The 23,877-nt window shown below is 38.5% G+C and overlaps 1 protein-coding gene across 4 annotated transcripts in view; it reads right to left on the bottom strand.

Moving 5' to 3' along the window:
* LOC129777508 (beta-1,4-glucuronyltransferase 1) overlaps nt 1-23,877 on the bottom strand; it is a 191,646-nt gene that overhangs the window by 153,539 nt on the left and 14,230 nt on the right. Inside the window, exon 1 of one of the 4 annotated variants that reach the window (XM_055783804.1) lies at nt 15,774-15,879. The exons of the other annotated variants lie outside the window; for them this stretch is intronic. The gene's annotated coding sequence lies outside the window, so the exon portion shown is untranslated. Of the gene's footprint in view, nt 1-15,773; nt 15,880-23,877 lie in introns of those variants that run through there. 4 annotated transcript variants of the gene reach the window in all.

Here is a 23,877-nt window from a genome sequence, read left to right as displayed (position 1 = left end):
GGCTTAAGCGTCACTCCCGCGAGTGAGACCGATCGCCGTGTTGTTCCTGAATTGCCCGGCAATGAGACACCCACTGAGGGCGGGTTTGTCCTTTTCCCCTCACAAACCCGGTTGAACCCGCGACTATTACCTGCGCTCTCGAGAGGACCCGCGACACCGTCTGTCCACGAAACACAAATGCAGACACAAGGGGGTCTGGGTCGATCCCAATGACTACCGCTTATGTTGAAGTCTCCTCACTGGACCTACTAAAAATGTTCTCCCCCTTCAGAGCTCGCTTTGGAGCGTAGGAGTGAGAGTGGAAGGGCAAGAAAATAGGAGTCTCCACTCAGACTCGTGACCTACTCAACAAAGAAAATCAACGAATCGACGGTACTTAGGCCACACCGCTAGCCAGTAAATAAACAAATTGTCTTACTACAAAAACATCAAATTCAAATTAACAATTTTATTTCTACACTACAACATTCGAAACAGCATCAACGGAACTTATAACTACATCAAAACATCAACTAATCATTAGAAAAAACGTATCAACATCAAATATTTATTCACACAAAAACCATTTATATAAAAAACTTATTGTGTAGAGGAGATGTGTCTTGAACGCGCCTGTCGGGCAATTTGATCTGCTTGATTTTCTCGTAAACCAGCAAGAATAGAAATGCGATGGTTATTGTCAATCGTGCTAGTCAATGATAGCATCCTACCATCCAAGCTTTCCAAGCTCTGCTCTGCAAGAAACATCGGACTGTTGTACTATAAATAACACAACAATGATCACATCAACTGTCTCCGCTGTTCGATGGTCTAACTCAGGGGTTCAGATTCTAGATTCAATTTCTAGATTTAGATTCTAGATTCAGATTCTAGATTCAGATTCTAGATTCAGATTCTAGATTCAGATTCTAGATTCAGATTCTAGATTCAGATTCTAGATTCAGATTCTAGATTCAGATTCTAGATTCAGATTCTAGATTCAGATTCTAGATTCAGATTCTAGATTCAGATTCTAGATTCTGATTTCAGATTCAGTTTCTAGATTCAGATTCTAGATTCAGATTCTAGATTCAGATTCTAGATTCAGATTCTAGATTCAGATTCAAGATTTAGATTCTAGATTCAGATTCTAGATTCAGATTCTAGATTTAGATTCTAGATTAAGAATCCATCGAAAATTCGAAATTCGTAATCTGAATCCAGATTTCCAGGTTCTAGATTTGAATTTGAGATTCAGATGCTAGTTTCAGATTCAATTTCTAGAATCAGATTCAGTTCCTAGATTCAAATTCTAGATTAAGCAATCGGCAATCAGCAATCAACGAATGGACATTAGAGTGCCAATGGATGTATCGGGAAAAAGTTACCATCGAATTTTCAAACGGAACTCTCTTAAAAATGTTGATTCCCACGAAAAATTACCCTATGCAAGAAGCTCAATCGGATTTCATTTACGCACAGCCGTCAAAATTTAAGTTTTTTTGAAAACAGAAAAATCATCCAATGGGGAAATCGGGGTTTTTACAAATTATAGGAGGTTGTGCCCAAGACAAGTTGATCGCATGTCGCACTTTGTTTCATGTCAATGCATTGAAAATTTACCTCGAACGCTATTCCGGTGGTCTTTTACGTAATTGACATACACTCGGCTAAGGGCGATTATATACTTGTTGCACCAGCACCATTATTCCAAACTCATAACTAAATTCTAGAACTCATAACTAAATTCTAGAACGACATTCACTTGGTGACTGGTGACTAAAGAAACGATATAAATTATGTCTTGTCATCTCAATAATCTCGAAAAAGTTGCATTGCTTCATTATGATCAAGATTAGCTCCAATGCCATCCTTGTTGAAGGCAGTTGAAGGCAGAAGACAGCCCAATGTGCCGGTGAGAGATATGTTGGCTCGGTTAGACCTTGATTACCTGTCCCATATATATGTTTTCCTTAAAGCTATAGATCTTCGTGTGTGATTGTCCCTACATCCTTATACCCTCCTTTCCTTCCTTTGCGGGTAATTCGTCCCCTTGCTATAAATAGTAGAATAAGTTGAAATGTAAATACACTATAGATATACGAATAGATTTAAGAAATGAGTGTTCATCAACATTGTTACAATTTCCTTATATCCCATCCTTCTCCTAAAAATATGTCACCCTCCTAAACTCGAGTACACCGCGAGTAATCGGTTTTCCACCCTACTAACCATAGATGTAAGAAAATTGTTTATATATATAGTTTTAAAATTATATTTAAGAATTCGGCTCCTTTAAACTTAAGTAACTGAGCCTGTAAAAATAAACGAATTAATAAAAAAAAACTGTTTCGAATAAAGAAAATGTCTGAATATTTGCCTCAACAGCGATTCATTACCCATACCCTAGCACAAATATTCCCCTTCCGATATCTCCCCTCCTTGCTTACATTTTTGCTGCTGCATAATTTGCACCTCCAAACAATCATCCATAATAGTCATCCATCATCCATCTGTTGCGTCACGGCAGGACTAATGCGCTCCCAAGCGTTCAGTGTTCGCTGGTTCAGGTCAATCACGAAGAGCAACTACGAAGTGTACAGTTTACTCAAGCTCAAGCTCAAGCTGAATTGACATGTACCGTGCACGATATTTGATTGTTTAATTTATCGTAGCTTTATATACACAAAATTGGACATGTGTGTTAATGTAATGTATTTTTGTAGATTAGATAGTTCTTTGGGTTACCTACGCCGTAGGGATGTAGAAAATACGATAAACCAATGAATATATGGCTAATTTGGGTCATTTCGGGATTTCTTCATCTTCATCTTCTGAAGTATCCCATTAATAACCTTGGCTGTCGGGATTAAAAATAAGATGACGAGCAGTACGCGAGAAAAATTAGTAAATGTAACATCAATTCGAACCTTTATAGAGGAGTACCTTGCCTATTCAGGTGGTCCTTCAACCCCTTCCCGTATTATTTAATACGTCACACATCAAGTAATTTCACTAGCCTGCTGAGCGTTCTAGCACCCTAGTGCCCACGAGTGAGACTCGATGTTGTACGGGAAAGGGTTAATAACCTCCACCGTCGGGATTTTAAAATATGAAAAAGAGTAATATACTCGAGAAGCCAGAGAGTATTTTGCAAATTCAAATCAATATAGTCAATTCACCGTCGGGGTATAATTTTTATGAAGTACGCGCGATGAATAACGGAACATATCGCCGAGCCGATTAGTTTTAGAAAAGTTCTCTTGGTTATCTTCTCAGCTTTTCCAAAGATAACTAACCGTCGTCACGTTTGGAGTTCGATATAGAATGACGATGAATAACGGAATATGTATTCGGTCCGATTGATTTTAGAAGAATTGTGTTGATTACTCTCTCAGGTTTCCCACAGTTAACTCTTCGTCGTCATCTCCCCACTAACATCTATCCCTTCCATGATAATCACAAAGGAACCACGCTATAGAGGCTGTCTGTGAATAACATACTAACATTTATTCCCTTCCTCTGGTGACTGTAAGGAACTGGCCGGCGTCGTTATTGACTATTTAAAGTTCGAGTTACTGAAACTTGCATTATGAGCATGATTTGCTACTCTAAAGCGTCTTTTAATGTGTTTTTTGTGCCATTTCGCTGATTCAGGTCAATCACGAAGAGCAACTACGAAGTGTAAAGTCTACCTAAGCTCAAGCTCAAGCTCAGATTCAGATACTCAGATTCGGATATTCAAATTGAAAATTCAAAAAAAAACTAAATTTTGCGCTTCATACGAATTAACAAAATAAACTATATAATTCATCGCCCGATTCATGAAAATTTCCCAGGCTCACCGCATCTTCTACATTAATCACGAACACACGAGCGCCCTTCTGCGCTGGGGAGTGCATTTTGACTACACTCTTTCACCGCAAAATCTCAGCGTCTGAAATGCCCGCCGGCGGCGACTCTTTGCAGTTCCACTCAAACTATGCACCTCTCTCTCAGTGCGGCACGATAGTAAACATAGTACTAGGCCGCATCTTGATTGCCCCAATGAGGCACGGTTAGTGGCCAGATATTTTTCCACCTGAACTGCCATCGTCGTTTCCGACAGTAAATGCACACGAAAAAATCTACCACATCTGAAATGAGAGAACCAATTTAGTCGAATTTCACAGTTCACACCCAAAACTGCAGTGTACTCTTTCACCGCTGCCAAGCGCCAGTTCCGTTTTTATACTATTATCAGCACTATTGCTCCGTTCATTTTCGGTAGGTCTTGCGGTTTAATAATTGTTAAGTAACATTGTGCCTTTTGCTGCTGGTTGGCCGCCGTTCAAGAAATGGTGCCGTACGGAAACCAAGAAAAAAAAATTGCAAGGAAAAACGGACGCTTCTTTTCAAACTGCTTAGTTCTGTGCTCCTCAAGCTCAGTTTTTTTCATTTATTATTTTAATTTCCTCGCCAAGCCAAATGGTCGGTCGGTCTTCCCCATTTTTCTTCAAGATTTTAGTTTTATTCCATTTACTTTGTTCTTGCATAATGTCTAGTAATAACAGAGGAAACCACTCGACTCGGTTCAACGCTTAAGATGCTTATTAGGTAAGTGATGCTTCGCCGAGTCCGGTCTCAATATTAGCGTTGCGAAATATTTGTGATCGAGTGCGGCGGCGGACGCAACCGATATGGACGATAATGATATGTAGGAAGTTGATAATCTAGCGCGGAAATGGTACATAAATAATTGGCCCGGCGATAGTATCGAAAGGTCAACAGGCTCTTAGAACATGGGAATGGGCTTCCTGGCACCCGGGTCCACCGTTTAAGTTTAGATAAAATATTGATTAAATTCAAAACCACGAACCGTAGCCACACGATCCAATTATATATCTGTTGCTTACGATTTCATATTCCCAACATGGGTCTTTCCATCGTATTGCATCCCTCTCCGGGTGAAAGGAAGATTGACTGATCCCAGCAGGCAGTAGTGTGCGATTGGTGCGGTATACAACGCCTCCATCAATTGAAGCAACAAATCAAAAGCAATTACCTGTGTCTCTAATGACTCTCAAATGTCAAAATCGACAGCTACAGTAGACGTAACCTGTTGGGCGTGATTGAAGGGTAACACCATCGGAATGGTTAGCTTCGGCTGGCAAGTGGGATAGACTCTTCACGTATGCTTTGGATGGCGTGATGCGTTCTGCGGGATTTCGACGGAATGCACTTTTAGGGGGCAGCGGTTCGATTGCTTCGAAAGAATGTTCATTCATCAGGTTCAGGAATCGATTTGTTATTATTTCCCAAGAGCAAAACTGTTAGATTAGTGTTGTGAGCATATACGGGTGGGTAATGTCGGGGACCTAACGGGAGAGACGTATGAATACATAGTTCATTATGTTCCTTTTTATTCATATTGCAGTGCAGATGTAATAAAGACAAACTATATGTTTGCACTGAGCGGCACAAACCATCCTAATAGGGACGAAGCAATCAAATTTCACGATATGAAGGACTAAAAATGAGATGCCAACGCAAAAAAAACGATATTTCAGCATGAAAACTGTGTTTTATCAATAAAAAATAAAAAGAAATCATTAAACTATCTATATAAGGTCTCCGAAAAATGCGAAAGCCATCGCCAAAACGAAAGAGCTTAAGCCTACTACTCACTGACGAATTCCAGAAATGCCTATAGATTTACTATCGAACTCGCTATCGCGAATAATCTCCACCGTGGATCATCGCCTCGTGGATAATCGGGGTTCTACTGTACTTTAGAATGCATCAAACTTTAAAATGAATCCAAAAGATTTTTTTTCCTGGTTGATTTCGTCAATTTTATAATGACTAGACTAGGGTGCCAATGAAAATGGTCATCTCGAGTTTCAGAAAGTTACCCCATAAAAAATGTTCACCACCTCGAAAAAACACCCTATGCCATTTATCAGCTCAATCGGACTTAAGGGAGAGTGGCGCAAAGCGGTCAAAGTTTGAGTTTTTTGAAAATCGAAAAATCACCCAAGGGGGTGATTTTTTTGACAAAAAAAAATTCGAGATAACTGTAAGTCTCGACAATTCAATTTTAAGACATTTGGCATCAAAAAAACATTTTTAAAACCCCGATTACCGCTGATTTTTCGATTTTCAAAAAACTCAAATTTTAACGTCACCAGTAAATGAAGTCCGAATGAGCTAATATTTTGCATAGGGTATACTATTGTGCAAATCAACATTTCGTAGCAAGTTCCGAATGAAAAACCGAGATAACTATTTTTATTGGCACCCTAAATCATACTTTTTGTTTCGCATGCCGAAAAAAAAACTAAGTCCCATAGTGTCGATTTTTGACAACAAAAAAATTTTCGAGATGACACTAGATCTCGACGTTTCATGCAATTTTAAGACATTTGGCATCAAAAATTTAGACATGGGACTACGTCTAACCGGAATATATAGGGGGTAAAATGAAAACCTCAACACAGAACATACAGGTAAAAATGAAAGATTTCGAATGCTTATAACTCGAACATTTCTTACTGGATTGGAAAGATGTTTGCATCAATTGATAGGGAATATTTCTACGCATCTATCGCAACTAACAAAATGTAATTTTTCATTAGATGAACAATTGAATAACTGTAAAATATTAGGCGTTATCTAAACGCCCTAACTGCCTCGTTTTGATTGGCCCGATTTACAGTTTTCCTAACACAGCCATCAAACCCAGGCATCCTTGGGGAAATCGGCATTGCAAATACATGAAAGTAGGGGGACTTTTGTTCACACCGAAGAGTGTTCCCTAACACAGACTTCAAAACCAAGCAGCGATGGATAAATCGACATTGCAAACACATGAAAGTAGGGAGAGCTTTTGTTCCCACCGAAATGTGTTCCCTAACAGAGATTTCTAAACCAAGGTACCTGGAGGAAATCGGCATTTTAAATTCATGCAAGTTGGGGGTATTTTTGTTCCGACTGAAATGTGTTTCCCTAACACAGATTACAAATCCATATAGCGTGGAGAAATCGGAATTGCGAATTAATACAAGTCGAGGGTATTTTTGTTCCGATTGAAATGTGTTTCCCTAACACAGACTTCAAATCCATGGAGCTTGGGGAGATTGGCATTGCAGATACATGTAAGTCGGGGGTATTTTTGTCCCGATTGAATTGTGTTTCCCTAACACAGACTTCAAATCCATGGAGCGTGGGGAAATCGCCATTGCGAGTTCATACAAGTCGGAGATAGTTTTGTTCCGATTGAAATGTGTTTCCCTAACGCAGACTTCAAAACCAAAGAAATCGGCTCTGCAAATAAATGCAAACTGCGAACTGCGGAATATGTCTGTCCTAACACGATCTTCTAAACTTAGGAACCTGGGAAAATCGTGCAGACACTAGAAGCGAATGAACTTTCCAGTTTCAAGCAAATTCGTGGTTCGAGAATTACGTACACTTGAGAGATGTAAAACTTCAGAGGGAAATGTAAATAAAATAATTGTTTGATAATTTTTTTTTGTCTTTATTAGGGAGATTTTCAACCTTAGGCTGGTTCATCAAACGTTTGATAATTCTTGCGTACATTTTTTTTTCTGTATTATAGTGATTTTCAACTCATTTGGCTGGCTCGTCACTTTTACTTCCATTTTTGGAAGAATGTCGGGAGTGAGAATTGAACTCGTGACCTTTAGCGTGAGAGGCATGGATGTTACCACTACGCCAGATCGCCTCTACTCTTGCGTACATATATTTTGTCCTAGGCATCATACCAAACGTACAAGGTCTGTCATTAAATTTACACTAACGAAGAACAATCTATCACAATGCATGAATTGACTTTACATGGCATTTGTTCAATCTTTTCATTCACAAAACAAATATATTGAATTCAATTGAATTTGGAAACTGTTTCATTCAATCAAGAATTTAATCAATACAAACGAATGATTGCTAAGCTAAGGTAGCCCCACGTCAACCTTGCGGTTATATCATAGATATAACCCACCCATTTTTTTTTTCTAAAACCCCGATTTCCTTGGGTGATTTTTCGATTTTCAAAAAACTCAAACTTTGACCGCTTTGCGCCACTCTCCTTAAGTCCGATTGAGCTGAAATTTGGCATAGGGTGTTTTTTCGAGGTGGTGAACATTTTGTATAGGGTAACTTTTTGAAATTTTAGGGTCGATATTTTCCCAAACATTCATTGGCACCCTAGGCTAGACCTCTGCTAATAGTATTTAGTTTACATCGCTTTGTGTCCCATACAAAAATATAGATTTTCGTGTTTAGAATGTCGAAATTAACATAATCCCAAAACAATCTGAGAGAGGTTTCAATTTTCTGGCTTCAGTGAGATTTCTATTTCCTTCAAAGATTGAAAGATTCATTTTTCAGGATACATTTCATGATTCATGAATAAGAAAACTATTTACTTCAAACTAGTTGACTCGGTGAACTTCATCCTGCCCAAAATTGATTTTTTTTATATGAGTACTTTCGAACTTTCGCGTTTTCTCTCTAAGTCGTGGATTCAATTCAAATTGATCTATGGACAGAGACGGATAAAACAAAATAAAGATAGCTCAAATCGGACAATCCGTTCTCGAGTTTTAAGCTTAGCAACACATTTGGGGATTCAGTTTTATGGAAATAGGTATAGGTGATAACATGTATTTTCGTAAGAAACATATAGAGCAAATTATTCATAGTTATTTCAACGAAATTGCCTGAACTTATTATTGTCTAAAACATCTCTTTTGGGGTGGAACAAGCGAAAGTGATTGTTTTGACGTAGGAGTACGTCCCTTAGTGAGAGTGCTGTTTCAAAAAACAGGTCAGGTTTTCATGAAATAATGTTAACGTGTGTGAATGGTTTAAATTGATAAAAATCGGAAGCATTCCTTTCTCCCTACACATTCGTTCTGCACATTTCTATGGCAATATTGCAATTCAGGTTCCGCCCGATGGCCACTTACTGGCACGGCTAGAGCGTAAAAGTAGAGGATTTGTATATTCTATCACACCGTATTGTTTCTTCCTCCGAGCAACCAACAATTCATAGTAGAAGCAGATGAAATACTGGCAAGTCGCTGCGAAATTTTAGAATAACTGTTTAGTAGCATAATTTGGTCGCCCTGAAAAGTTTTTTTTGTAAAGTCAATTGACGATAATTGATTGATGATTCTTTCTTGCCCTTGCAGAACAATACACAAGCTGATCGCATGATTTCACATTGTTTCATTTCAATGCAATGAAAAATTACTTCGAACGCTAATCCGGTGGCCGTTTATGCAGTTGACATACAATCGGCTAGAGGCGATTATATCCTTGTTGCATCAGCACCATAATTCCGAATCTCATAACTACATCAATCTTACTTTGGCACCCAATGGAAACAATGGCATTACTTGCTTACATCAAATATAATGCAACATGTTATTTAGTATTGTCTCAGTGGAATCGAACATCTAGACATCGTTTGTACAACGAAAACCAACCAGCACCAAACAAGCGTTCAACATAACATGCATACAGAGCCATACATTCTTGGCTTGGAGCGACTAAGAATATAAACACTTCTCATAAATTTGCGCTATTCTCAAAAGAAACGCTTCAGTTAATATTAAAGGGTGTGTCACATCAAATTGCATCACGGAAAAAACGCTGTAGAAATTCGCCCAGTAGACCGATCCTTTTGAAAATTTTAGACAGTAAAATAAAAACTATTAAACAACTTTTGGCATTTTCTTTTTATTCATATTTCGAGCCCAAGCCCGTATGCTCGCACTTTCCTCTTTACCCCGTCCATAAGGTTCTGTACAACGTCAGGTTGTAGTTTTTTTTTTGAACAGAAATCCATTTTCTCTTGAAGTCCGCCTCCGATTTGACAACTTTTGGGTTCTTCCGGAGGGCCTGCTTCATAGTCGCCCAATATTTCTCTATTGGGCGAAGCTTTGGCGCGTTGGGCGGGTTCATTTCCTTAGGCACGAAGGTGACCCCGTTGGCTTCGTACCACTCCAACACGTCCTTTGAATAGTGGCACGAAGCGAGATCCGGCCAGAAGATGGTCGGGCCCTCGTGCTGCTTCAATAGTGGTAGTAAGCGCTTCTGTAGGCACTCCTTAAGATAATCCTGCCCGTTTACCGTGCCGGTCATCACGAAGGGGGCGCTCCGCTTTCCGCAAGAGCAGATCGCTTGCCACACCATGTACTTTTTGGCAAACTTGGATAGTTTCTGCTTGCGAATCTCCTCCGGAACGCTGAATTTGTCCTCTGCGGAGAAGAACAACAGGTCTGGCAGCTGACGAAAGTCCGCTTTGACGTAGGTTTCGTCGTCCATTACCAGGCAATGCGGCTTCGTCAGCATTTCGGTGTACAGCTTCCGGGCTCGCGTCTTCCCCACCATGTTTTGCCTTTCGTCGCGGTTAGGAGCCTTCTGAACCTTGTATGTACGCAGGCCCTCCCGCTGCTTGGTCCGCTGGACGAATGAACTTCACAAATTCAGCTTATTGGCGACATCCCGGACCGAACTTCTCGGATCACGTCTAAACTGCTTAACTACGCGCTTGTAATCTTTTTCACTGACGGAGCATCCATTTTTGCCGTTCTTCACCTTCCGGTCGATGGTTAGGTTCTCGAAGTATCGTTTTAGTACTCTGCTGACCGTGGATTGGACGATTCCCAGCATCTTACCGATGTCCCGATGTGACAACTCCGGATTCGCGAAATGAGTGCACAGGATTAATTCACGACGCTCTTTTTCATTCGACGACATTTTTCCAAATTTACGAAAAATTGACAGTGAAGCATGGCCAACGTGATCTATACACTCTTATCTGATTATAAGCGAAAGCTGAAGATATAATTCCTAAAAATTTAATTTCTACGGCGTTTTTTCCGTGATGCAATTTGATGTGACACACCCTTTAGTAGCCTCGAAAAAAGTTGCATTACTTTCTCATGCTACTGGCAAGCGAATCCCAATCACATACAAAATTCTGGAACGCATTTTACAGTTTTACAATTGGCATGCGAACCCAAATGACTCACAACATTCCAGCATGACATTCACTATGGCTATGCTTGATATTCCTTGAACAATTATGTGGCGCACAACCTGAACGCCTGCTTCACCATAGCGTCTGTTCGGTGCATTGATAAAATGTCAAAGACACCAACAAAGCCCTTATGACGACGGAAAACAAGCGATGTCAACTGCTTCGAATAAAGAAAAAGTCTGAATATTTGCCTCAGCAGAGATCCATTATACATACTCGCAAATATATTCCTCTTCTGCTACCACCCCCTTTGTTCATATGTATTATAGCGGCTGCATAATTTGCTCCACCAAACAATCGTCCATCATAGCATCAAAATATTAGGTGATTGATGCATCGCGACAGGGCTAATGCACGCGGGAGCAGATACAAAAGAGGTTTCTGCGTAGTGAATATGTGCTATTTGTGCATACGGGTTATGAAGCACGCACGTACGTACACGAAGCCATATATCGATTACTTGAAGTAACTAAATATACTCACACTTATCTCCGCTTTGCGCTCAACAGAAGCCCTTTCTATCAATATTTCCAGTCTCAATTAGCCTAGCTGTCGTCTTTGATGGAGATAGTTTTGCTACTATCATGCGAAACCAAATCACACACAAAATTACTGAACACTTATTTTCTTTGGTAAGCCGATGATAGCCTAGTTTGATGATTCCCTCACAACAGTGTAGTTCAGAACCTTAATATAATGGCGTCAGTTTGATGTAATGATTGCAATACCAGAGACATTAGCGAGTGAGTAATTTGGTCGCGTCCACTGCTCAATCCGAAACGTTCGATCATGCAAAGCAAGGAAGAATAAGCGATATTCATTGCTCCGTATCTAGAACGATACTGAAAGTTTGCCTCAGCGAGATCCAATATTTATGCTCTAAGCAAATATTCCCCTTCATTTTTCTTATTGTTATTTTTTTTTTTGTTCACGGAGATTTTGACAACAACAAACCTCGGAATATTCCGAAATATTCGTAAGGACTTTTTAAAGAATGAGTTGGAATCGTGACATGTTCGATAGTCAGTTTTATTGTGTAGATTGACGAAGTAATGACGAATGTATTTGTTCGTGCATGTGTTTGTGTTTTATTTTTGTGTGACTATAATAATGATGGTATTTAGTTTATTTCTAGTTTTTCAGTTGTTTGTTAATTTAAAAAAAAAGTGAAGTCTACAACAGTTTGAGCATCGGGCGCGTTGGCAGTCAAAGAAATTGAACATATGCAAAAGAAAAGTAATTTTCAAAAGTAATGAACATCATTTCGAAGAGCCCATTGTGGAAACTGGAATGAAGCTGGGAATAACCCAACCTGAATACTAGGATGCCAATGAAAATAGCCATCTCGTATTTCAAAAAGTTACCCCATAAAAAATGTTTACTACCGAAAAAATACCCTATGCAAAATATCAGCTCAACCGAATTTAAGGGAGAGCAGCGCAAAGCGGTCAAAGTTTGAGTTTTTTGAAAATGGGGGCAATAAAGAAAATCGGGGTTTTCGAAAAAAAATTTTTGATTCCAAATGTTTTAAAATTGCATGAAACGTCGATATCTAGTGTTATCCCGAAAAAATTTTTTGTCAAAAATGCCAATAAAAATAGTTATCTCGATTTCTCATTCGTAACCTGCTGCGAAAGGTTGATCTGCACGGTAATATACCCTATGCAACATATCAGCTCATTCGGACTTCATTTACTAGTGTCGCAGATGTTAAAATTTTAGATTTTTGAAAAACGAAAGACCATCGAAAATCAAGATTTTCGAAAAAAAAAATTGTCTTTAAATTGTATTACTTGTCGAGATTTACTGTTATCTCAACTTATTTTTGGAAAAAAAATATTTTGTTTCGGCACTTTGACGGTTTTTCGTCTGAAAAGTCGATTTTTGACAAAGAAAATTGTTTGAGATAACTGTAAATCCTGACGTGTCATGGAATTTTAAGACATTTGGCACCAAAAAATTTTTGTAAAGCCCCTATTTCCGATGATTTTTCGATTTTCAAAAAACCTCAAATTTTAATGTCTTAGACACTAGTAAACGAAGTTCCAATGAGCTGATATTTTGCATACGGTATATTATCGTGAAAATCAACATCTCGCAGCAAGTTCCGAATGAAAAATCGAGATTACTATTTTTATTGGCACATAAAAGTATACGTTTCGTCTTGTGTTCCGAAAAAAAACTATGTCCCAGTGTGTCGATTTTTGACAAAAAAATTTTCCTCGAGATGACACTAGATCTTGGCTTGGGTTTGCTCAGCTGTCTGGATTTGAAAACAATCGTATTAACAGACCGTTATCGAGAATGTAGTAAGGCGGGAGAATTCTTGTAAATTCACGGAGAAACACAGCGTGCATAATGGCTCGAAGATGGTGAGACGCCTGAGATGCTGGCGACAAACAGCCCAGAGCCGAATTGAAAGGAGACGACTTCTTCAAACAGCATTAGTCATCTCAGTTCTAATCTACTAGGTAAAGTGAGGTTGGGCCTTTACATACATTTCTTCATCCATTAAGAGACATCCTTTGAGTTTTGTCAGTACACGGTAGTACAGTATGCGGATGGCCACTTTCTTCTGTTTGAGGGTTCAAATAAGTCGTTTACAAGCTCGGTAACCTTCTAGAATACGAATTCTCCACACAGTACAGCTTTCAGTACCCAGTTTTTTTCGTCAAATCGTAATCTGAGATGTTCGAGCCTTGATCTGTCAACGCAGTTCACGACAAATAATTCCACTCCGACGGATTGATTCGTTTTGACTTTATTAGGAATTCCTATTCCATTTTCATTTATTCGCCTAGAATAGTCACATTGAGTAAAGGTTTCGATACCATACAACACTTAGGGGAAGTGGGGGCATAGTGGTCACCCTAAGCGCATTTCCAGCGTCCACATACCGATTCAATTCTCGTTTCTCGAAGAATATTATAGTTCAACTCATTGTTCTTCAAGATAGCAGACGGCTTTTACTATAAAAAATCGAAATAGTACACTTTTCATCATTAGAAAAAAGGGGAAAAATCGAACATTTTTTTGCTTGGAGGTAAAGTGGTCATCTAGATTGGGCAAAGTGGTCACTCGCACATATCAAGCTAAATGGGATAGATTTATGCGTTTTATGCATATTTGATATAGTAGGTACATGTATGAAATAAGCTTGGCCTATTCACCTAGAGTCTCAATTTAAATTTTCTCTTGCACACAAAAACGTAGTAAGAAACACATAACGTTCCACATAATGAGGCATGGTTTAGTTGGAGTGGCATATTTATCCAGGGTTAAAGCCACAAAAGGATCTTCTTCAAGAGCAGAATGTAATGCGGTATATCTGCTTTCACAAACAGAACATTATACGATATACGAGATTGAATAAACTAAATTTTACAAGAAATTCCTTGCGCACAGAACTACGGCCGAATGACTATCGAGAGAGCAATTTCTAGTTTTATTTGAATTTTGACATGCGACAGCTCTACTGAAGTACTGGGTGACCCAAATGTCATTAAATTCTTCAAACATAAGGTGGCTATCAATACGGCATCTATAGTCAATAGTTATACTACCAAACATGCAGTTGACGACTTTGACCCCCATGACCAATTTGCTCCCTCTACCCCTATGTTATGTTAAAGAGCAAGTGCAAAAATACGCGTGTATCTGTGCAGTTGGGTAAAATTCACTAAGGCTGCGGAGTCACATCTACCGTATTTCAAAACCCGAAGTTTATTAGCCGGAGTGAGCCCCAAATCATCCAAACTGAGGTGAAGAACAATACTAAATTTATTCTCGCAAGAAAAACGAAAACAATGAATCTGATGGATCAAGTCAGCGAAATCATGCTTCTCCATTTCTCCGTTATCAACAAGCAACATTATCGAAGAGATTTTTTGATGCACTGCAAAAGAAAGACACGTTCTGCAAAGCCAGTCATCAGCATTATAGCTGAGAATTCATTAACACGTTCGTCGCCCCGTCACCCAGATATGGGTGACACTCTCCTCGTTCAAATTTAATAATAATTTTGAACGGAATTCGATAGGCACCTAAACATAACTTTAGGATGTGTAGAAAAATAATAAAATCATAACCATATTGTTATAATGTTTATACTATACTTTTTATGAATTTATAATTCGAATAGTTTGTACTGCAGTTTTCTGCGAAACCCGTATAATATGACTTTTACATGCGTTATTGTTGTTGATTCGTCTTCAAATTGAAAAAAGTATTGCTAGATCATGAAAAAGTTGTCTACAAACTAAGTTTGATCTTCATTTAATAATTTATCCGCAAGTTGCACCCCGCAAGAAACTCAAAAATGTCGCGTTGGGCGTCGAAAGTGTTAAGATGATTGGTTTGACTACTAATATCAAAAGAAGGATTAGGAAGGGTCATTCTGCCCTAGATGAACTCCTCTCAGAAAAAAATATGGACTTGGAAGATCTCCCTTGCGGAGACTGAGTGTGATGATCAAAACTAACGAAGTCATCTTTAAGATGTATATCTACGAAATTGTTCGTAAGGCATCGTTTTTGATTATCTAAAAACATCGTAACTTGAACAATGAGGACGGGTTGTTACTCATAAGATCCCTTCAATATGTTCTTTGTGCAATTTGGCTGGTTCAGGTCAATCTCAGACAGCAAATCTTATAAATGTTATATAGAGTTATTATATAGCTCTTGAATAAATTACAACATACTTATATATTTTTACAGTTAAACTAAGACGTCAAACTTACGAAATAAAACCGCTGACCACCCAATTTAAGAGAGCAAGCGGTCATCTCATCACTGCCGGGTAACAACTCCGCAGCTTCAAAGCGCAGTATGGTTAATCATGGCGGTTATACAACACCAAGCAGATCATGGCTTCCAATTGATCCTTACACCGTCTCCTCCATCATATCATAAGCGAACCGCGGAAACCGATCCAATGCGGTGAAGAGTTCGACGGACCGTCACCACCTTCGATGCGGAGTATTTCATCACTCACGATCTGTGTAACTTTCGCAAAATGGCAAAAGAAAAAAAACGCGCATAAAAATCTGATAAATGGAATAGAGAAAAAAAAATAAGATTAGCCGACGTTATGCAAGACCCCGAATTGATTAAGATTCGCGCTCGACTGTGTACAATCAATTCCCGTTGGCTCACCGAAATTGTGCATCGATCGATCACCCCCTCGGCAGAGTCATTGGATAATCGAATAGACACAGAGGGAAAGAAACGTCTCTCTACCGGTTTCGAAGAGCTGCTAATTGTTGGAAATCAATTACGGATGAGGTGGTAAACCCGGGGAGAAGATGAGAAAACGTTCAAGAGTTTTCACGTTTTCGGTATGCATAAATTGAGCGCAACGATTCATTTCGCTAGATAACTGTTTGAATACTATTACGAGCTCTCTTTAATTCGCAGGCAAATTATCTTATCACTAAATTTGCCCGATCGTGCTATCGGTCAAAGCGCCATGATTAGCGTGGTTTCGGAGCTTGTATGTAACCTTTAACGTTTCCCCCTCATTCGGAATATAATTTTTTTTTTTTTTAATATAATATGAAATGCGAAACATGAAAAGTGCATCTAGAGCCCCCTAAACACCACGAATGTTTTATTTTTTCATTGGTGGTTTCTCTACATTGAAACACAGAGAAAAAAAACACGCGATCAGAGATAAATAACCGCGTTCGGAGTCACGTTTGCTTCTTTCGTTTCGTTTGGGCAGATACGAATGCCAGAGAGTGAGTGGTAATGTTAATAATAATAATGTTTGGAAACGATTGGTGGTGTCTGCTGCGCGAAAGATAACAACAGAGTGATTTTATTTTTCGCATAATAGATTTCGAAATAAAAGCGAAATTTTAAAGCGAGGAATTCAGCAATCAGCCTCGTTTAATGTATCACAGAGAGGGAATTTAAACGTGCATTCTGCAATCACAAACACCTTTTAGACGTGAAGAGGGAATGTGAATGTGCTCAAATCTCACTAAGTGTTGCTTTCAGTAAAACGTTTAATATGTTTTGTTTCAGGAATCCGAAGCCAATGTCAGAACTTTTCTGTTATGCAAACGAAGTAGGAAAGGGAAACAAAGAGGAGATGCACCTTCTTGTGACATTGATGTCATAAATAATTAAATCGAGCTTCTAAATATTTGGAAATTTCAAAATCAACTGAGCTGTTCATTCATTGCAAAAGAATCTCGATCAATAGAAAATGACGCAAGTGATACTATGTGGAGCAGACGAAGTTTATCTGAAAACGTTAGTGCCATTGAAGATATAAAAGGGATATATATATATTAATTTTCTGTCCCTGTAGAAAATGTTCATTCCTTTTAGCCACTGAGCTAGCGATCTTTCAAATTATCCAATTGAACCGTTCCTACATTCCACCCGCTCCACCTGTCCGAGTGGCTGTCCGAAAGTAGGTCACATCAATCCGGCATTCTTCTGGAGCACATACACAAACGCACTCACGTGCTCAATTCGAACATCCAACTCCGGGAAGACGGAAGTACTTTAAACCACTCAGCAACCGCTGTGCGTTGTTGAGCAGCACTCTCTTTCTTATCACACTTTTGACTTCCGTTTCGTTGCCAACAAACAATTTGTCTGATAGTTTTCATATTAACCAACAGAAATTTCTCAACCGAGCCGGAAAAAATTGCGTCGATGTCATCTCGCATCGGGCAGCAGTTTTTTTCTCTTGGAAGCAAACAAAAATCAAGCATTTATTCAACCTATTAGCAATCGAATGAATGCTTACTGTCGCTGTCGAAGGCAAATAAAACAAAATAAGTGGAAAACAATGATCTGACTATTGCTAATTGGCTGAGACGAACCAGCCCAGGAGGCTGAAAGTCTCAAAAATAAAGAAAAAAAAAAAAATTGCTAATTGGTGTGTTTACCCCGCGCGCGATTCGCTCTTGCGAAGAAGATGCACTTGCAGCATCTCTCTCTCACTCACTCCTCTGCGCTTACGCATTCCCATCGGTGAAAAGATAGTTACCATTTCCCAAGTGGCGGAAAAAATGTGTAAACTAAATCAGGTCAAGTGATTAAAATCGACTCCTTTCGTGTGTTTCTTGCATTATTACCTTTTTTTTGCTATGTGCAACATCACGCTTTCTGCATGTAGCATTTGTTATTCACAATGGCCGTGACTGAGGAAAAGTTTGGATTGGCTATTTGTTTTGAACACATTCCTTCTTCAGAATTTTGAATAAATTCATCATATTTTTCCCTCCGTTGTATACGAAATTAAGTAGCAACATGATTCCAACCTTAATATATTCGATCTTGCCTTTTTTATCCCTGTCTGACTAACGGTTAATATACATTTGTTCATGATATCAAATTTGAAATCGTTATGAATTGACTAAGAACTTCTTCTCATTATATAATAGATCGAATTTTTTTTTGTAGCCCGAGTTCGAGCGACGAAAAAAAGGGAGTAAATAGGCCCCAATAAGAATGAACAGATTCTACCTGGACTCCACTGGGCAAATCTTTGCGTTAATTTATTCAAGCTTTCAATTCCGAAACGGGTTAAATTTAGATAGGACCTGAAGATGCCGATGATTAACGATGACATATTTTTTAAATTTATTCAAAAAAAAACTCATTTTTTACGTTATATTGTGTGGATATGAAAAAGAAGTTGCCATGGTCGAAATAACTAATCCAATCGTGCACACGAATATTTTACAAGCCAGACACAAGTTGAATTCAAGCCAAAATAAAGTATTAAAAAATTAAAAGCTATGATCTTCGTTTTTAACTATTGATATGACTATTTCCTTGTTTTCAACTGAAAAAGAAATTTACAGATTTTTTATGCTGTTCAATAATACCAACTAACCTGGCAACACCTCCAGTCAATGAGGAGTCTCGAGAAAAAATACGATGAATGCTGAAATTTTTGTGAACTTCACTTTCACTGATGAATATTTTGAAACGAAGCTGATATTTACCAGGAATGTAACAGATTTTTTGACATGTCACAAAACATGATAGAGAACGTGTAATGTTTTTTATGAAATAGTTCTCACGTGAACAAATATTCTTGCTGCGAACGGTATTTAATAAAATGCATTCCAATTGAATCAATTCAATTCTAGGATTTGTTTGATATACTACACATTGCAATAACCCTTAACCATAAATCAACGAAAACTGGAAGCATTCCCATTTTCAGGGCTCGGCAAAGTCATAATCAACTGAGGATAATTAGGGAACTATGAAGAAATTCAGCTGGAAATGAGTTTTGGCTTCTTCCAGCAGTTTCTCCGTCAACATGACTCAACAGCAAGTATGGAAAAGTTCATTCGCTCATTTCTCCACACCTAATTATAAATCACTCTTGTATCTGCTTGGAATAATCATGGCGAAAAGAATGCAGCAAGCAATCGTGAGATTGCACGATGAATCATTTTTCACTCTCCGACCGTGTTCATTCGGGACTGAGAGTGAACATAACAAAACAAAGAGTGGAAAACAACATTCAATGCATGAATATTCCTTTGGAAGGATCGCACGAAACAAAATAACGAGTGAGAATCAATCTGCGTGTATGCATGATTTTATTTTCCCTTGTACTCTTTTCCAGCATTCAAGCATTCAAGTGCACATGAATCTACCTTCCCGCTTACCAATAACTTGCGTTAATATCATCTTTTGTGTTGGCTTATATCGTTTCATACTAGAAACAGAAAAATGTCATTGCAACAGTGCACAGGAAACAACTCGATTTCAACTATCTACCTATATTTTACTGCCGCGATCGAGGTTGCTATTTGAGTGAAAAACGAATGATTTTCAGGAGACACTGGCTCAAGCAAGTTTCCGATTTGATACTCTCACTATCTAACGTCATTCCGAGAAACAAATGAGGGAATGCAAAATTCTCTGAGAACAAATGAGCGGAATCGAGACAGTATTTTTCCGTTCAAATCGAGATTGAACTTTGCGAAGATGATAGGTGAATGTTATCGGTCTCAAATTAAGTGAGGCATGAACGGAGAATAGAAGGGTGAGTTTTATCTGTGAATAAGTGTTGTTGAACTAATTTGGATGCGATTTTGCCCATACCTTCTCAACGGTCATCCGGGCGTTTAGTTGCTATCTCATTCTACGACTCGACTATCTGATTTCATCCTTCCCCGTCAAATGAACTTCATTGCATATTGAAGTGACTCTCCCCTAAATGAATCCGTTTCTCCCTCTCATGTATCACGTATGCATGTATCGCATGTTTGAGTTTCACGAGGTTTGACATATTCTACATATTCTACATATTCTAATTTCTCACACATATAAATAAGCGTGCAGTGTTGTGTTCAGAAACAGTGACAAATCTGTGAATTTTGTTGATATGAACCCGTTTTTTTGTATGTTTTTTTTCGCAAAAGACAAAGTGAACAAAAAATTTGTTTAGAATTCATCTCAAACTGCACGCTATTTACTAATACTAACGCGAGGACCTTTGAGTTCACGGTGGGTAAACAATAAAGCCGTCCATCAATAATGTAATAACTTTTTTGGATCAGAAATCAAGTTTCCGTTTCACTTTATATGGACGTTGAAAAAAGATTGTGTACGCGGGTAACGAGATTCGTGCCAGGTAGTCGTGTGTTCATTAGTTACGTCAATTTGAATAACCGTTTGCTAGAATAGTTCATCCATCAGTCATTCTCGCTCTCAACGCTTGCTGTCACGAGTAGCTAATGTAGCCTTAAAGTATAATTTGGACACAGTTGGAAGTGGAAATATTGCAATTTAAGCTCCGACTATTTACAACTTAATGGGTATATGAACCATGTGCGATTTCTAATAGTCAGCGCCTCACTCCTGTTCCATTTGGTAAAAAGTGCTTCTATATTTTTGCACCATACGCCCCTTTTTCATGTGTTGCCAAAGATAGATCGACGTGGTTCTGATGAAACAAATATATATTCGCCTGTGACCGAGTGTATCCGAATAAGCGTTCGCGATGTATATTTAGTGAAGTGCGTAAATTAGTGTAATTAAACAAATTGCGACATGACCAGCTTGTATAATGTTCTCGTGACGAGAAATGGAAAACCATCGCCCTTTTTCAGAGTCACAAAAACTAAAGAGTTATTTCTAAAATTTGGATACATTTATAAATAATATCCTTAGTAATAAACAAACGCATTGAATCAAATAATCCAGTAGTATTACGTCAAAAAAAGTTTTGACGTGGGACTACGTCTTACCGGAGTATATGGAGGTGAAATGAAAACATAAACACAAAACACTCAGGAAAAAAAATGAAAGATTCCGAATGCGTATAATTCTAACATTTCTTAACCCTTTCACGTACAACATCGAGTCTCACTCGATATGAAATGATTGTGCCAAAACGTGCAATATCGAGTCTCTCTCGTGGCGCGCTTGCATATCACAAAGCGCTAAGACGCTCAGCAGAGTAGTGAAATTACTCGATGCGTGACCCATCGAAGCGTTTGCATCTGGTCCGCTCTTTTGAAATAAATCGTACGGGAAGGGGTTAATAGACCGGAAAGATGTTTGCATCAATTGATAGGAAATATTTCTACGCGTCTATCACAATTAATAAAATGTTATTTTTCATGAGATAAACAATTGAATAACTTTAAAACGCCAAGCGTTATCTAAACGCCCTAGCGGCCATGTTTCGATTGGCCCGATTTACGGTTTCCCTAACACAGACTTCAAAATCAATGTACCTTTGGGAATCCGCTTTGTGCAGACCGGAATATGTGTCCCCAAAAACGTACTTCTAAACTGAGAAGCCTGGGAAAATTGTCATTTCAGATACTAGAGGTGAATGAACTTTCGCGGTTCGAGGACTACGTAAATATGATAGATGCAATAATTTCAGAGAGAAATGTAAAATATAATGATCCTTTGACAATTGTTCCGTTCACATATTTTGGTAGTGGTAGGCATCATATCAAACGTAAAAGGTTGGTAATCAAATTTACTTCTAACGAAGAACATGAATTAATCTTACATGGCGACTGTTCCAACTTTTTACTTACAAAGCAAATATGTTGAATTAAGGTGAATTCACAAATTGTTTCATCCAATCGATAATTTTATCCATGTAACACAAACGCTTACTAAGACAACGATAACATAACATTGCAAATTCTGCTTTCATGCTCTGGTCGTGTGAACAAGCTGCCAACGGGCGGAGCTTAAATTGCAATGTTTACTCTCTACACAGTGTCCGTTCACATGTTTCTGTGTTTGTTCTCCGCACTAGCATCTCGAGCGGCCGATTCACGTGCGGCTGGTTCACAGTGGTATTCGCAGTTATTCCTTATTGACGGTATGGCTACGTAAGCACACAAAAGAACAGAACAAAAGTATGGGAAAATAAGAAGGCTTCTAAAATTCATCAATTATAAGCGGACTCAAATGATTGATTCCAGTCAGTTGCATATTCTGCCTTCTTGTTATCGATGATTTTAATTGAAAAACAGTTTTTAGTTTGAAGCAAATTTCTAAAGAAAGATTCAATATATGTTTAACACTCCTATAATCGCGCGAAAAATCGTAATTTGTTTACTCTGGGCTGTGCGCGTTCATTCAGTTTTATTGGTCATTTAATTCAGCTGCCTCATTGATGCTCGGTCTGTCAGACCTATGCGCGGGGATAGGAAGGTTAAAACAAATAGAACCATATAAAAACAAATGACTATCTTCGGCAATCATTCGTAATTGCTGAGAAATACGTCCGTTTATCAGTTACTTCGGGTACATCAACAATACATCAACAATACGGGTACGACAACAATATGTGTCGAGGATAGTCGAAAGATTCTCGATAGCTTAACTCGTAAACTAACAATTTCAATGCTCCATTATGATGCAGAAATAATTCAACCATTGTTTTTATGGATCGTGTTGACATATGTCTACGTTTATTGTATGACGTCTACGATCCAGTGTTTGCTAATAAATATCATTCGTTTATCAGTAACGCTGGGTTTCTCCGCATTGTTATCGTGAAAAGTCCATTCTCATGTGAAGCGACAGCGATGGCAAAACATTCCATCTATAAATGAATATTTCCGAAGATAAAATATGGCATGTGACTATCCGCGCTGTGGCCATTTAGAAATTTAGCAATTCATCGATTCCGGGAATCTAACGACAAGCGTAAAAGGTTTAGTTAAAATTATTTTCCAAAGATTCTACTAGAATAAATGTTTTCGGAGATCTAAACATCTGAAAGGAAAAACTAGAAACAATAGTAAACCGCCTTTTCTTAGCATGAAGTTTTGCATTACGTGTTGTACTCATAAATCTACGTTCCGTGATGGCCCCTCTGCCGAATACCGTGTCAGATTCTGCGTTTGTCATTCTCGAAAGATTTACGATACTTCTGAAACGTTCGTGTCGTGGCGCTGATCAACGTTTTTTTATGGATGAACAATTGCAAAAACTATTTCTCGAGCCTCAAAATGAAGATGGGCAAATTTGTTCTGTATATTCTGATAAAACATGTGCATAGGAGACCCAGTTTTTGCTTTACTGTCGTTTGCATTGGCCAATGTTAGTGTATCCACATCATAATTTGTTTAGCCAACAATTTGTTCACCGATTTGGAACTAATTCTGTCCGATGCAATCGCCGCAATTCACACAACAAATTGCAAACGGATTATTATTCGGCGAAAAAAATTGAATCGCCGAACTAAAATCGATCTCATGGAAAACCGAGTGAAACAAATTATTATTACATTTCGACTTCACACTTGGAAGCACTAACCACTGTCAGTCGGTTTTGTAAAACGAGAAACGCTTCACAACCATCTGTTTTTGGGGAACGAAG

Source organism: Toxorhynchites rutilus, chromosome 3 (genome assembly GCF_029784135.1).
Source record: "Toxorhynchites rutilus septentrionalis strain SRP chromosome 3, ASM2978413v1, whole genome shotgun sequence".
Taxonomy (NCBI): Eukaryota; Metazoa; Arthropoda; class Insecta; order Diptera; family Culicidae; genus Toxorhynchites; species Toxorhynchites rutilus.
The sequence above is the reverse complement of the archived record's forward strand: the minus strand, read 5'-3'. Positions and strand labels throughout refer to the sequence as shown.